Source organism: Asparagus officinalis, chromosome 3 (assembly GCF_001876935.1).
Source record: "Asparagus officinalis chromosome 3, Aspof.V1, whole genome shotgun sequence".
Classification (NCBI taxonomy): Eukaryota; Viridiplantae; Streptophyta; class Magnoliopsida; order Asparagales; family Asparagaceae; genus Asparagus; species Asparagus officinalis.
The window spans coordinates 6,171,582-6,187,915 of record NC_033796.1 but is presented as its reverse complement, the minus strand read 5'-3'; the positions used below and the strand labels follow the sequence as shown (position 1 = coordinate 6,187,915).

The 16,334-nt window shown below is 34.8% G+C and overlaps 2 long non-coding RNA genes across 2 annotated transcripts; both read right to left on the bottom strand.

Annotated features, from left to right (window-relative positions):
- On the bottom strand, positions 297 to 13,207 carry LOC109832781. Its single transcript, XR_002244981.1, has 4 exons — positions 13,168 to 13,207; positions 12,882 to 13,060; positions 1,916 to 2,175; positions 297 to 905 (listed from the first exon to the last, which is right to left on the bottom strand). It is a non-coding gene; the product is annotated as an uncharacterized LOC109832781 (long non-coding RNA).
- LOC109832780 lies at positions 13,653 to 15,404 on the bottom strand. Its single transcript, XR_002244980.1, has 6 exons — positions 15,321 to 15,404; positions 14,985 to 15,055; positions 14,803 to 14,879; positions 14,112 to 14,200; positions 13,951 to 14,018; positions 13,653 to 13,848 (listed from the first exon to the last, which is right to left on the bottom strand). It is a non-coding gene; the product is annotated as an uncharacterized LOC109832780 (long non-coding RNA).

Below are 16,334 nucleotides of genomic sequence, written 5' to 3'. Positions count from 1 at the left end.
TATAGATTAAATAAAGGCCATAAACTCAATGGAATTGTATTTGCCTTGTTATGTAGCACATACATCAAATTCAGAGTATAGTTTTATTCATGATGAAATTGACGACCTTTTTCCTTGAAAAATTGGTTCCAGTATACAAATATGACTGTCATGAATATGAAAGTATGAAACTCAACAAGTTTTCCAATCATACACGGTATAGGATTTGAAAAGCAATCCTAAGATGCACCTCTTTTCTTATGAAAAGTTACACCTTCATATTAATCTTACACGTATATAATTTTGCTACAAGGAGGAGATCATAGACAGAGAATCACTATGAATTGCAAAGAAGACAAAATCATATGAATTACTATAATATCCTCAATAGAAGCATAAAATCAGTGATGAAGATCATTATTTTCTTCACATAATAAGCTCAAATTGAATTAGACTTACCTCATCGGCCATAGAACTAGGTCAAAAAATAAACAGTTTTACCTAAAGATAAACAGGGGCGCAAGTAATCGAACAGAAAACTTCACAGCTAGGCTGATGAATCGACACAACAATATTCATAGCCTCAAATTTCGCTAAGTTGACGATCCTTTTCATTACATGGAATGATGCAGCACTGTCTAGGCTGCTAGTTGGCTCGTCTACAAGCAGAAACTTCGAATGAGTCAAGATCTCGATGCAAATGCCAACTCTTCTCCTTTGGCCACCACTGATTCCCTCTGAGTTCTGCTCTCCAATTCTTGTGTTCATTGCATCTTGCAATCCCATTTCCTTTATGGTTGCCTCTGCTCTCTCTCTTTTCTTGACTTTTGACATAGAATCAGGGAGTTGGAGTTGTGCAGAGTAATATACAGCTTCTTTAAGTGTCAGTGTTGACATTAGGGTGTCACTTTTCGAGTCACATAACCCTGCACAAAAGGTCAGGATGAGTTATTGGTTCTTTAAAAAATAATAATAAACTTGTATACTTGTATTCCAGATTTTATGGTGTAAATGTTCTTCCTGATGTTCCCAAGGATAAAGTTTGCTTTCGACCATTCACTAAAATATTTCCACATTGCTTTATGCTTGATTCTAGCCTCCCTGTAAAGAATTAACGTTATAACTGAAGACCATTTACAAAATCTGAGGGAAAATTTCTTTGCAATTTCTGAACAGTAATCCACCAATTAAGGGGAGGCAAAGGTTGATATAGTTTTATTCATGAGTATCATATATTCTTGATAAATTGATATGGTTCATCTGACCAAGTACCCTAATGATACTGTTCAACTGAGATTCACATTCTCTAGATTGCAACTAGACATTAGAGAATTGGATAGACCATTTATTCAATCGTAAATTTCTTTTAATCAATGAACAATTAATTGAAAACTAGTGTAATTGATAGGGAATAACAATATTAGTTATGCAAGAAAAGCTCCCCTTAACTTCGTGTATTACATTTTTAGAACTTACAAAAATGTCCTTACCCTTTGAAAAATCAAAAGAAATCACACTTGGGGACATCTAGGGGAATGTCTTCACACAGAAAAAAAATGAATGACAATGTCTTTGCAAATGGAAAACTCAACGGAAATGTCCTCACTTATGGAAAATTCCAAAAAAAACCCTTAATTAATCACTCATTCTCTACACAATTCTAATACACCACCTACTCACATTCTATGTCATGCGCGCATCACGTACACCAGAATACTAGTATATGATTCAAAAAAAAATCCTTCCAGTACTAAGTTGTGTTTGGATAGGACCAGTTGAAACTCTACATTTTTACACTACATCCAAATTTCAACGCATGTGTTTGATTAGATTTTGTTATAACAATAACTGTTGTTGCAAAAGTAAAATAGCTTAAAATAAGAGAATTAGCTGCATTTAAAATGTTGTGCTAATAATATGACTTGTAAATTCTTACCTGCGAGAGCATCAAGAAGCGTGGACTTTTCACAATGGGACCCATAATGGCCAAGACCTGACTGGGTCAAGCAAACCAGGTCAAGCCTGACAGGAGTGCGTTGGCGTACCGTTACTGTCTGATACAGTCACCCATAGATCCTCCCAAGTCAGATTAACCATGTAGTCCTCCGGCGATACTATATGAACCATGCGGTCCATGGACCGATTGCTTGACATTTCCATTGCCATCAAATTTTCAATTGACTCAAATATTCCTAGCTGAAGTGAGAGAGTGAGGAGAGTTAGTTTGACATAAGAATACAATATTGCTGGGTATTTACAGCTGAGATCTCGAGAGGTAGCACGTGACAAGTGTGCAACACGTTCTGTAGAAGGACTAGGAAAGGAATATATATAACTATTTTAAAACGTATTAGTTGACCTACAAATGTTAGTCTAAATGGGACAGAATTCAATAGGGCAGTGTCTTGTTTTTATTCATCTATTTACTGAAACGAGTGTGATCATGTAAAGTGAACTTGTTCTATACTGTATACTAGCATTATTTTAAGGCATTGCTTTAAGGACTAATTGCTGACAGACTCCATTCAGTAGTGTCCTTTTGAGCTTATTACCCATAGTTTTATTTTCGCAGATTGACCTCCCGGGTGGAATATTTAGTTTTTACTCTTTTACACTCATTGAAAGAGAATTTTATTTATTTATTTATTTAATAACAAACAGACCCCCTGATGAAAAAATAGTCAAAATGTTTTCACTCAGGAGGTCTACCTGCAGAAATAAAACTAGAAGGGTAATTAGTTTAAAACAGGAGCAGTACACCCTCACAACCGGAACTCATGTAACATGCTCATATTTGCTGCAAGTCATTGACAAAGACACAGGAGATATTTGTGCTGCTATATTTTGTGATTGTGAATAGCATGCTGACGTTTCTAAGGTCATGCTCAGCCTTTAAGGCCTCTGATGGGTACATTTTGGTCATCAAACTTAATGATAAATAGGAAGAATCAGAATGTTGGAAATGTGTGATTAAAATTTGTGTCCATCTCCTTTCTATCCGGTTGTATTGTATTCACTTGTTCAAACTGTACAGCCATAAGCATAATAATCAAAATAAGTTTAATGAGAATTATCATCTCTTTACTCAAACTTCGTAAAAGTAATATTACAACACTTCCCATGCCCTATCGTTGTTTTCAACTCGCTACTCCTTTAATCTTTATTCTTGCAGATAGACCCCCTGAGTGAAATTTTTTTGACTCCATAAAGAAGTAGAAACTTTTTTTTGAGATAAACCCCTTGTGATTAAAAGAGTAAAAAAAAATCACTTTGGGGGGGGGTTCTAACCGCAACAAAACTAGAGGGATAGTACATTCGAAACAAAGACCATACAATGGGTCTATCCACAATTAACACATCCTTCAAATGACATCAAATAGGTATCAGATACATCACATCAGACTTTTCCATGGAGTTTTGTGATTTGGTTTCTTTCTTACACATCAGACAAAAATCATCAATGCATGCTAGTGAAGTTTTTCATAATTGCACAATAAAATCTAGAATTCAAATTTGGCTCATGTCAAATTTCAAAATCTTTTCTCAAGATTAAGAAAAATATCTCAAATATCTGCAGTCATTCCAGTCATTTAAGGATGTCAATTTTACGAAAATGTGAACAAAGCTACATGAAGAGAGGCCAATAGTTACTAAAAAAAGGATAATAGCCTGTCCTGTGCTCATATAGTTCAAAGTAAAATCATCAATTTTTGAGAGACAACTACTAAAAGGTTGTACAATTTTAACGAGGGCCTGCATCTTCTGCCAAAAGAAAAAAGTGATCACAGAATAGTAAAGCCTCTTATATTGAAAAAGATATGCAACTCCTTTCCGTAAATTAATTTTCTGAGAAATCTCCTCAAGTCAGAGGTTCCTAACATCTACAAACTGTTATTGTGCAAAATAGAAAAAGAAAATGAATATAAGTAGCATTTTGTGATTGGTCTAAGCCCATAATTATAAAACAGTTTTCATTTAAGTACAAATATTTACCTATCATTTAACTAGTAGAAAATAACAGATAGGACTGATCCTAATTCACAACAACAGAGACGGCTCTCAATAGAAGAAACTAAACACCTCTTCAAATGAAAACATCACAAAAATATCTAATGCTACATGTAACCCGCCACTTAAGAGTACTGAGGAGAGGCTCCGGCAACAAAAGTAGTAACTAAGCATATATATCAACTAAGCAAGATGTGCCATGAGACAGAATCATGAAAGAGCAAATATTCAACTAACAACAATCCATATTTTCATGCATATGTTAAAATTAAATTAATTTCTTTATTCGCTCTTTAACTTCTCCTTGTCTTCGTTAAGATAAAGGTCGTAACACAAAAAGAATTTTACTTAAAGCCTTTTCAGCATAATCATAATGAGAAACACGCAATGCAACTAAACCATGTAAAAGTCATGCTAGACATAATGTCGTTAAAAAATCACAAAGTATGGGTTTAACTAATCCAAAATAATTCAACGCCTAAAAACATGCACACATGACAAACCCCAGATTTTTATCTTGTTTTTTGGTGTAAACTTGACCTTGAAAGTTGCAAGTGCCCCCTAAATCTGCACCCAACATCGGCAGGAATCGACAAGGACAATTGACAAGCATCAGCAACATCGCCAACTCAGTCTACACAAGTTTGCCTAGCGCGACTCTGAGTGTTTCGATCTCAAATAGTGTTTAATACCTTCTTAGCATTTATGTCTCTTCACAACGACCTTCTTGGCAGTGTCCACTTAATACAACAATATACGAAATTTATCAGGTTTTTCACCTTTTTGAGACAAATTATTTGGCTCACATACAATGCCCTTCATCTTTTGATGAAATAGAAGTGCCAGCGGAATATCCCCAACAATGCAGAATCTATGGAACTTGAACTATTCTCTAGTATCATTTGTTTATTTTACGCACTCAAAATTGACACATCTTAATACAGGCTTAATCTTCTCACTTACCTTCACAATAACCAAAAACAACACCCTATACAAAATCACCATGCCCATTAAAATCCCAAGAGCAACCCACTTAGAATAACCAACCTCCATCTCCAAAAAATTCCTAATAACCTCTTCCTAGTCACATTATGCACATTTCCACCTTTCTTTTCAAAAGTTAGCCCACTAAACTCAATTCTTATAATGCCCTTGATTTGCATACTTATTGAATGCAATATAGTACATTGGATACCTCCTTATGGGCTTTGGCATTTCATTCCTTAGCCTGTAAAAATCCTCCACAGAGTAACGTAAGGTCATGCAGCGCCACTGATTATCCCCGTGAGATAACTAGGCACAATACTTGCAACAACCATCATTAGACCCTTGACTAATGGCATGCACATATATCGAATTAGGTAGAAGAAAGCGAAGTGATCGAAGCCTAGTTGAAGATTGATAACATAGTAGGCTAAGGATGCAGGGATTATGGAGAAAAAGAAGAGGCAGGGAGGACAAGAGAATGTGTTGCTGATAATTAATGCAGTTATTCCGTAGTGCCTATTTATTCTTTCTTGTTGCAATATCTGAAAATTTGAGGAATGGAGTGAGAAAATATCATGTCCAACACTATTTTGGTGAGGTGAGGTGAAGTGGGAATATTTATGGTCGAAAACTACCATGAGGACTCAATAGACTGGAAATAATAACTATGAGGCATAATGGGTAAAAATATTAAGTTAAAAGGCTTCTAAAAAATGTCAGGTAAATGTTTAGCGCGATTTGACTTTTAAGTTTTTAAGCATTGACAGAATTGAATAAGAAAATATGTTAAACATTGACAGAATGGAATAGAAGAAATATCTTAAACATTGACAAAATGGAATGAGAGAGAGAGAGATATGCGTATTTTAGGATGGTGGCAAGCTGAGGATGGTGGCCATAAAGGGGACACGCAGCCTGGGCAAGATCGAGAGCAGAGAAGGGGGAGCCCATCATTGTCGTCGGCTTCGGACAGAGCTTTTTCCAAAATTCTAATTCCTAAATCACTTTGATGATGCCGAAGTCATGGAAAAAGGGAAGAACAAATAGGATTAGAGGAGAAGCGGGGAGGAGGCAGCAATGATGCCGAAGAACTTTCAGGAGAGGAGATCTCTCCATGTGAGGATGAAATTCTAGGGTTTTGTTTGAGGAAAAAAGGAATAAGGGAAACAGTTATGGAGAGATAAGAGAGAGAATTACAAAGAGATAGAGATAGATGAGAGAGAGAGAGAGAGGAGGTAAATTTGAGGTGCATAGCTGTATTCAATTAATTGCACTAGTTTGAATTTCAAAACTGAGCTAAAACTGGAAACTAGATAAAAATCCTAAAAAAGCGGATAAAATTTAGAAAATTTTGCAGTCTAAATTTTCGCTCATTCACATTTCTTTGAAGTTGTGGGTGGATGTCAGAGGTGTGAATACACATGGCAGTTGGGGGCTCCACCCAAATTACTATAGCATAAAGTAATATTTGAGGTTTGCCTTTAATTATATAGATAGTTGATGTAGAACATTTATCAAATCAGGAAGTCTTATTTTATTCATGATAAAATTTGATAAGCACGTCTTTTCTTAAGAAATATTAAATATTCATATATATCATTATTTTGCTACAATTAGGAGATCATAGATTGCGAATCATTTTGAATTGTGAAGCAGTACAAATCATATGAAACATTCCTTAGTGAATGAATTATTATCAATAATAACATGAAATAAGTAATCAAGTATTCAAGATTGTTATTTTCTTCACCTAATAAGTTCCAGACTCAACTAGACTTTAACTCACTAGCCATAGTTCTAGGTCCAAAAGAATAGTTTTGCCATGAGATAAAAGGCATAAGTTCAGTCTCAAAAAACTTCATTGCTAGGTTGATGAATCAACATGGTCATGTTCATATCACATTTCGCTAAGTTCACAATCCTATTCATTACATGAAATGATTCAGCGCTATCTAGTCCACTAGTTGGCTCCCTATCTAGTACACTAGTTGGCTTGTCCAAAAATAGAAGCTTTGAACGAGTCAAGATCTCAATACAAATGCTAACTTTTCTCCTTTGGCCACCACTATGGTACCTCATGCAAATGCTAATTCTTGTATTCATTGCATCTTGCAATCCCATTTCCTTCGATGCATATTCTCCTCCAGACAGTGTTATCGAGGCGCAAAGCGCAATGCGAGGAGCAAATGTCCCTTACGCGGACCATGCGCAAAGCGCACAACGAGGCGCGTGCCTCACTAATTGAGACGCATAACTCAAACTAATATTTGCCAACATCATAAGACAGAAACATATAGGCAACATATTAGTTACCTACATCCAAAATTATGAGAATATCAACTTAAATCATCAAATTATGCTAACTGAATTTTTAAAGTAATAAAAAAGATACAAGAAACATGTATTTAAATCATCAAATTAAGTGATTAACAATTATGAGCATATGTTTATAAATTGTCACATAAAAAGACTAAGAAATATAATTAACAAACATGACTGTTCATAATTTTCTAGTTAGTATTCTTAATTGATATTTGCTACTTAGCATGAAAAGATGAAGAATGAATGTAACAATTACATATTTACATGTTTATAATTTGCTAGTTAGCATGCTAATTAGAGAATGAAGTTACAATTAGCAAACAAGTATACTAAATTACTAATTATTGTTTCCTTTTTATAGGTTAAACATGAAAAGATGAAGGCGCACGCGAGGCGCGCGCCTCGCTGCGTGTAGCGCCCCGCCTCGCGTGCGGGGCGCATTTCCCCCAGGCCGAAGCGCCCCGTGCCCGGGGCGCGCCCGAGGCGCGCGCCTCAATAAGCCTGCCTCCAGTTACCTTAATCAAAATATATATTACATCTCCAAGAAAAATGTAAAAGGTACCCTTCTTTAAGTCTAAATCCATATCTAAATCAAATCCCTATCCTCAATGACCAAGGAATGATTCTAAACCTCAAATCATTGATCAAACCAATATACTCAAAGTTAGTCATCGTATAAATAGGAAATGTACAAATAAAATTGGTCCCCAAATAAATTGGAAATATAAGTCCTCCATCCAGATAAAATGACTCACGATACAAATTGTAATATCTTTCTCGCTCTAATAAAAAAACAACTCGCCAATCAAATCAAAGTACTGGAATCTAAAAACATATTGCATCTCAAAGCAAAAGGAAATTAGATGATCCTCATTTATTCTTAAGTCCAAATCTAAATAAAATTTCAAATCTCAATCATTGATCACCAATCAATGATTCTCAATCTCAAAATAAAAATAAATCTAATATTCTCAAAACCAATCAATATATCCATCGTGGACATAAGGGTAAGTCTGATCAATTATGTCCCCAAACCAAATAAAAAAACTCTCAAGATACACATCATAACATCTTTCACACTTTGAAAAAGCTCTCTCCTCAAATCAAAATACCGAATCCAAAATATATTGCATCTCCAAGCAAACAGAAAGTAAAAGTTCATTCACTCTTAAGTCCAAACCTAAATCAAAATTTAATCCTCAACCTCTCAATCATCAACCAACAATTAATGATTCTCAATCTCATAATTATAGATCAATTTGACATCCTCAAAAATAACATATATATCACACGTGAACATCCAGATAAAATTGATTCTAGAATAAATTCGATCAACGATGTCCTTAAACCAAATAGAAAAACTCTCAATATACAATATAAACACTCTCACGCTATGATAAAAAAACTCCCACTGAAATTAAGGTACCTTTATCAAAAATATATTGCATCTCCAAGCAAACAGAATGTAGAAGGTATTTATTTAGTCTAAATCTATATCTAAATTGAATCCCTATCTTCAATAACAATCAACGATTCACAACCTCAAAATTATATATCAAACTGATATCCTCAGAATTAGTTTATGTATAATCGAGAATAAACGAATAAAATCATTCCTCGAATAAATCCGATCAAAATAAAAACTCAAAACCAATCACCAAGCTCAACTTCCATAAAATCACAATTCAATCCAATATCCTCATACAATCATATATCGATAAATCACACTTCAAATAATCAACATCTCGAATCGATTCCTATGTCACTCACCTTGTTTATCACCATTATCTCAATATTACAAAATTTAATCTCATCCAGACCTGATCCGGATGCAAAATCCTAGATTAAAAACCAAATATACTTTTCAACCTCCTAAATTAGTTTCAATCCTGAATCTCATGCCTAAGTTAAAGATCAAATCCTAGCCCTAATTATAAATATCATTATCCTTAATCAACCAATCCTTATGACTCCTAAGCTACGTAATGATATAACAAGATCCTTTTAAGAATACATATCTTTAAATAAAAACCTACCACGATCTGTTTAAACAAAGAAAAATACCTTAAGGATCCAAAATATGGGACCAAGGGAGGGGACATCTCACATGTCCCCTCCATTGGTCCCATATTTTGGGTTCATGTAGCAGCGCTCTTAAACAAAATATAAAAAACCTCTCAAGATAAAAATCATAACATTTCTCACTCCGATAAAAAATTGTCCGCTCAAATTAAAATATAAGAATCTAAGTTATACTATAATTTGAAGCAAACAAAATTAGGAAGTGCTCATTTAGTTCCATTTTCTCACTCAAAGCCATAAATAAATATGATATCCTAAAAATTACTCTAAATCCTCACCGTGAACTTCTGGGTACAATCGACTCTTGAATAAATCTAATCAAAATCCAAACTTAATGTGAATTCCCTAGCTCAATATCTATAAAAAAAATCTAAATTCAAGGCACTATCCTCAAACAATCTCGTATATCAATTAATCGATCTTCAAATAATCAATTTAAACTTTAAATAACTCGACTCAATTTTTACATCCCCACCTTGTTTATAACAATTATCTCAATATTACATATCCTAAATCTCAATCAAAATCTAAGCCAACTCTTAGCTCAAATAATAAATCTAGCTCTTAATCTCTTAACGTCATTTCATGTCTATGTCTATCTTAAATACAACTTCTCAATCCAAAATCAAACTTGAACATAGTTTTCAACTCATCATCCTTAATCAAACCACTCTTATGCCTAAACCTAAGCTTGATGCGAAAAGAACCTTATCATGCCCCGTTGCAAAGTACATGCATCAAGATGTTATGAGGACTTAATTTATTTAGAAAGTTATTACGTTCAAAAAGTTATTTAGTCCCTTATGCAATTAGGACTTGGACGAGTATAGGTAGAGAAGTGAGGTTACTTATCTCTTTGAATTCCATTAGCTAACAAAAGGAAAGTGACTTGAGGACGATGCACGAGGCAACTATGCAGAGCTCACTCTCCCACGTAGTTATATTAATGCCTCCAGACTAACATTAAATATCAACTATTATTTAATATCATTGGTGCTAAAAATAAAAAAAATCCTTTTATAGCTCTATTTACTAAGTGAAATCAATTATACATGTCTATCATCGAAAATATAACTATGTCCTCCACAATAAAAAATTATCATCGAATAAATCTGATCAACTATATCCTCAAACTAAATAAAACAACTCTCGAGTTACAAATCATAACATCTTTCACGCATTGATACAAAACTCTCCACTCATATCAAAACGCTCGAAGCCGAAGTATATTGCATATCTAAGCAACAAAAAATAGAAGGTACTCTTTTAGTATAAGTCCATATCTTAATCAATTTCAATCCTCAAACACCAATCAATGATTATCAATCTTAAAAACATATGAGCAATATTATACCCTGAAAATTAGTCTATATATCAATCACGAACATACGGGTAAAATCGATCCTCAAATAAATTCGATTAACTATGTCTCCAACCCAAATAAAACAACTCTCAAGCACAAATCATTACATCTTTCACACTGACACAAAACTCTCACTTCAAATCAAATTAAATCTGAAACCAAACATATTGCATCTCCAAGCAAATGAAAACTAAACGATACTCATTTGGTCTAAAGTCCAAATCTAAGCCAAATCTCAATCCTCAACCACCATTAATGATTCTAGGTCTTAAAATCATCCATCATTATGATTCTCAAATAAATCTGATCAAAATCAAACCTCATAACCAATCCCCAAGCTCAAATTCTATGGAATCACAATTTAAACCAATATGCTAAAACAAGCTTATATATCTATGAGTAACACTTGATACAAAACTCTCCACTCTAATCAAAATATCGGAATACAAAATATATTGTTTCCCTAATAAATAAAAAACTAGAAGTTAGACAATTAGGTCAAGTCCAAAGTCAAATCAAATCTAAATTAAATCTGAAACCAAACATATGCAATATAAATTCTGTATTGGTCAAAATCATAGATAAACTCGATAAGTCTATATCTCAATCAGGAGCATATGCTCCTCGAGTAAATCTGTTCAAGATCAATTTTCAATGCTAGTCTTGTAGCTCAACATCTATAAAATCTCAATTCGATCCAATCCCTCAAACTATCCCATATGTCAATAAATCAATCTTCAAGCAATGAATGTGAACCAATGTTTAAAAAAGCTGAAGCGCAAGGTGAAGTACTAGACCCTTTGATAAAGTGAGGCATAAGCTTCAAAGTGCGAAGCGTAAGCTTCATAAGTTTAAATATTTTAATTTTAAATTTGTAAAAATTAAGAACATATAATATATAGTGGTGTAACAATTAGAAATATATACATTCATGTCCAGATTAGTAAAAAGGAGTTAAATATGTGAAGAATAGAAATATCATAATATACTAAGCTACATGCATAACATATATATTCCATTTATACTCACATAGTCATATTGAAAATATATAGGGGCATTTTAATGTTAGTCAAAGATCTTTTTACGTCCTACCATCTAGTCTTAAGTGTGTGCTTCAAAATAAAAGCACTTAATGAAGTGTGAAGCGCACATCAATTATGCTTTTAGCAAGGAGGCGTAAGCTTCAATGGATAAATAGTTTCACTCTTAAGTTTCGAGGCGTTTACCCTTCAATAAGTTGTGAAGCAAGTTTTAAACCGAGTTTCAAAAAAGCTTTTTCAAACATTGATGTGAACATTTAACATCCTGACTACCCATTTATTTATCACCATAATCTCAATATTATATATCCCAATCGAACTCAATACCAAACCAAAATCAAAGATGAAATACAAAATCTAGCTCTTGTCACTCTCTCCCCCTCATACCTACATTCACGAATCACGCCCATAAAATAACAAAACATTGAGGTATCAAAAAAATAGAATAATGGAATAGCTACTGATCTTTAGATGAATCATAATTAAATACACGATTATCAACTAGATTAATGGAATAGCTATAAGTAGAGTTCTGGACAAGGCTGCAATCTAAAAATAACATCTGATATAAAAAAATAAACATAAAACTTATGTCGTTCAGAGAGAGATTACATTCTGGATGATAAACATTGAGATGTCAAAAATATTGTGTGATTAAGACAGTAAGGACCAAGTTTATGATTGATCAGCATTATAAAAAAGATATTTGACAGCTGCCCACATCATGCCTTAACTTGAGGCTACTAACAAAGTTCGTAAGGTTCACATGTATTAATAGTTGCTTAATATAGAACAATATGGATCATTAGATGAATCAGTTCAAAGGGCTCAGAACACATAAGGTTTTGCCCGATATTTGTTCCATCACCTGCACGTCAAACAACTAATGTGGAGGATCATCCACAGAGGTGACCCAAGATATTTTCTGATAAGTAAGCAATCTTTTACTGTTTGATCCAAAAATTTATAAAGCACCACTCATATATAAACAGAGTTATTTAAGCAAATAAAAACACACATTTATCAAATAATAACTAAATCAGTGTGCTTTGTGAAAAAATTAATCAAGTACTCAATCTGCACCTGCCCCAATATCTTACCCCGGCTCCCTGTAACTAGGAAATGCAACTGTTCAATCCAAGCGACTTATTTGACAGGTGCATCATGCGCAACGACTTGTCTAGGTTGACCACCAGACATCAAGGGCTGCATTTTAAAAATCTTATAACATCCACCAGTAAACGCTGTGGAACATCATCCTTCCAAGTAGAGAACAGAACTGAAGAGATACCAAATGAAATGTTAGCAATAACTTTCCCCCCCTAATTTCTCATGACAGGTTTTGAAACAATTCTAGATAGCTGTATGCAAAGCATATAAGCATACCAGTTGGTCATAAGATACTGGCTGCCTCGCCTTGGACTGCAGCCTGCCATAATCTCCCAGCAGCTACCTGCATCAAAGGAGAACAAAAAGAGCTATAATTTTATCCATATAAGAGATACATGTTCTCAAAGTTATTACGGAACTCAAACAGTTAAGAGATGTTAGCAGATGAAACCTGATTATCCAAGAAGTGGCCACCGAGAAATTTGAATTAGGACTGAAACTAAGGCTAGAGACAGTCGTTGGCTCCAGGTTGTGCCTGCACACACAAGAGAATGATGTGTTTAACAAAGGTAATGCACAGCTTAGTTGAACGTGCCTCACAATTCTTCCAGATGGAATTCATATATGTGCAATAGGATTTTGAGAATGTATCCGATAATGATGTATGAACACAAAAACAAACATATATCAGATAATAACTAAATCAATGTGTTCCTTAATCCATAATAATAATCAAAGGAAGCTCAATATACACTTGCCTCGATGTATTATCCCAGTTCGCCATAACTAGGCAATTCAACTGTTCAATCCAAACAACTTCTTTAATAGGTGCATCAAGCACAGCAACTTGCATAAGTTGGCCACCAGAGTTGGAAGCCACAGTTCCCAATCTTATCACATCCTCTAGTAAACACTATGGGAACATCATCCCTTCAAGTAGAGGCTAGAGCACAGAACCTTAGAAATAGCAAATCAAATGTCAGCAATAATCATTTTTCCAAATTTTCCATGCAAAATTTTGAAACAATTCTAAACATAAGGTGCTTGCAAAGCATATACAAATACTGGTTGATCATGGATCTAAGGATGCTTTTTGCCTGACTCTGCATGACATCCCAGCATGTAACCTGCAGATCATTCAAAGCAGAATCATAAGAGCTATCATAACATCCAGACAGGATATATACATTATCAAAATAATTACAGGATATATACATTACCAAGCAAACCTGATTATCCCAGGTAGTGGCCACCAAGTAATTTGCATTAGGACAAGGCTAGAGACAGAGTCACTAGGTCCAGGTTACATCTGCATCAAAAACAACAAAGAAAACATCAGTTAACCGCAATAACGTAACATACACAAAAGAATGATGTGCCACAAAGGTAAACGTACTGCTCAGTCTCTCAACTAGTAAATTATCTTAATGCAAATTCAAACGCTACATGGAAAATAGAAACCATATGCATGCCTCACAATTCTCTTAGATGGAATTTACGTATGTGCATTAGGATTTCTAGAATGTATCCTGTCATACATTGTTCTATGCAAAAAATACTAAAATATCAGACTAGCCTTGTACAGTATATTGCATATCTAAGAAAATACAATATTCTTTTCAGAATGATTCTACTAAAATCCAAAATAATAATAATAATAATAATAAATATGCTTTATAATCTTGCTTAAGATAAATGGTTTTCATAGCCCACAAAATCAAGAAAACAAACAGAAATTATTAAGAAACGCTAAGTGCGTACATCTATTATTCGCATTTCACCAAAATAACAAGGCAAAATTCTTCTTTCAGCACTACGAAGCTTATTCAACGTATAATAAACTTTCAAGTCTACATCTTTTAAGGAAACCCTTATCGTAGGCGCCACAATTACTAAAAACCCAAAACATACCTCATAAGACTTGTTATGTTCACACTACTGCTGTGCCGATCCACGAAAGCACCATTTATTTCTGTAAACTCAGCCCTCTAGGGATAATAAGAACAAAATAGCAACAAATTAGACAATAATCAAGGAAAAGAACAAAGGCATTGCTTAAACCCTAGAAACTTCAACGGACAGGATAAATATACCTCATAAGACTTGGCAGGGTTCGCATTTTCCACTCTCTCAAAGCGTCATTATTTTCTGTAAACTCAAGTCTCTGTGGATAATAAGAACAATATCGAGACCTATTAGAGGATATTCAGGGAAAAAAGCAAAGGCTTTGCTTAAACCCTAGAAATTTCAAAGAACATAATACATTATACAGCCCAAGACTTTTTAGAGTTCACATTTCTTTTCAGGGCAAAGGGAACAGAATCGCAGGAAATTAGACAAGATTCAGGAAAAGTAGCAAATCAATTGCTTAAACCCTAGGAATTTAAACCAAAACCCTAAAGAAAATAGAAGATGAGAGAAGAATTTACCGAAGTTTTCACTTCATTTTTTGGGCTTCGCTCTTTCTTCCTGTAAACTTTTTTATTTTTCTCTCGACTGAGGTAAAAAGAGAGGGATTTATTATTTTATACAATGGGAATACAGCGTAGCGTAGGAATGACGCTGCGATACATCGAACCGGGTCGGGTTTCAAAACAGGTTTAAATGGTAATGAACGGACGAAATTAGAGATCTATTATTTGGACGGCGGATGCTTAGCGTGGGGTCCACGCTGACTTTAAAACGCGTAGCGTATTTTGGAGTTAGGGGTATGTTTTCGGGTCGGATCTTTTGACAAAGACTCAAAGAGGTTTTGGACACGTTTTTAAATTAATAAATTTTTTGAGAAAAGTTCTAAAGTAATAAGGCTAGCTCGCAGATATTCCATAAAAATAAGCTTTATTAGGGGTTGTTCCGGCTCTAGAATCTGCATTTCGATTTCATGATAAAACTGAGGAAATCCTCAACAGCCTAATTTATTTCCTTTGTGTTTGATTTGTAGGATAGTGGGATGAAAAATTAAATTTGAACACATAATCCGATAACTGTCTTTTGTTTGAAAACATTGGAAAGGGCTAAATACCCATATTGGTATTTTATTTCAACCCCATTTGCTAAGAAGGTATTTTAATTAAAAAAATCGGCGTTAAGGCATTTTAATTGAATAAAATTACCAATTAGGTCTTTTTCCTCATCGGCGACCACTTTTCCGGCGACCCCCTCTGCCCCAGCCACCCAAGCTCCGTCACCAAGCTCCAGATCCAACCGCCGCTGCCTTCCTTCTCGTCTCCAACAGCCAGCGCCTCTCTCCCTCGTCGTCAACCCCGACGAGCCCCACACCCGCCATCACCGCCTCCACCCCATCCCCCTTCCATGCTTGCAGACCAGCCCCACGACCATCTCAGGCCAGCCCCTCCACCTCGCCACTCTCCCTTGTCCCGCTGCCTCCTTCACCATCACCGAGCTCTGACGATAGCAATTCCATTCTCCTCCCCCTTCTGTCC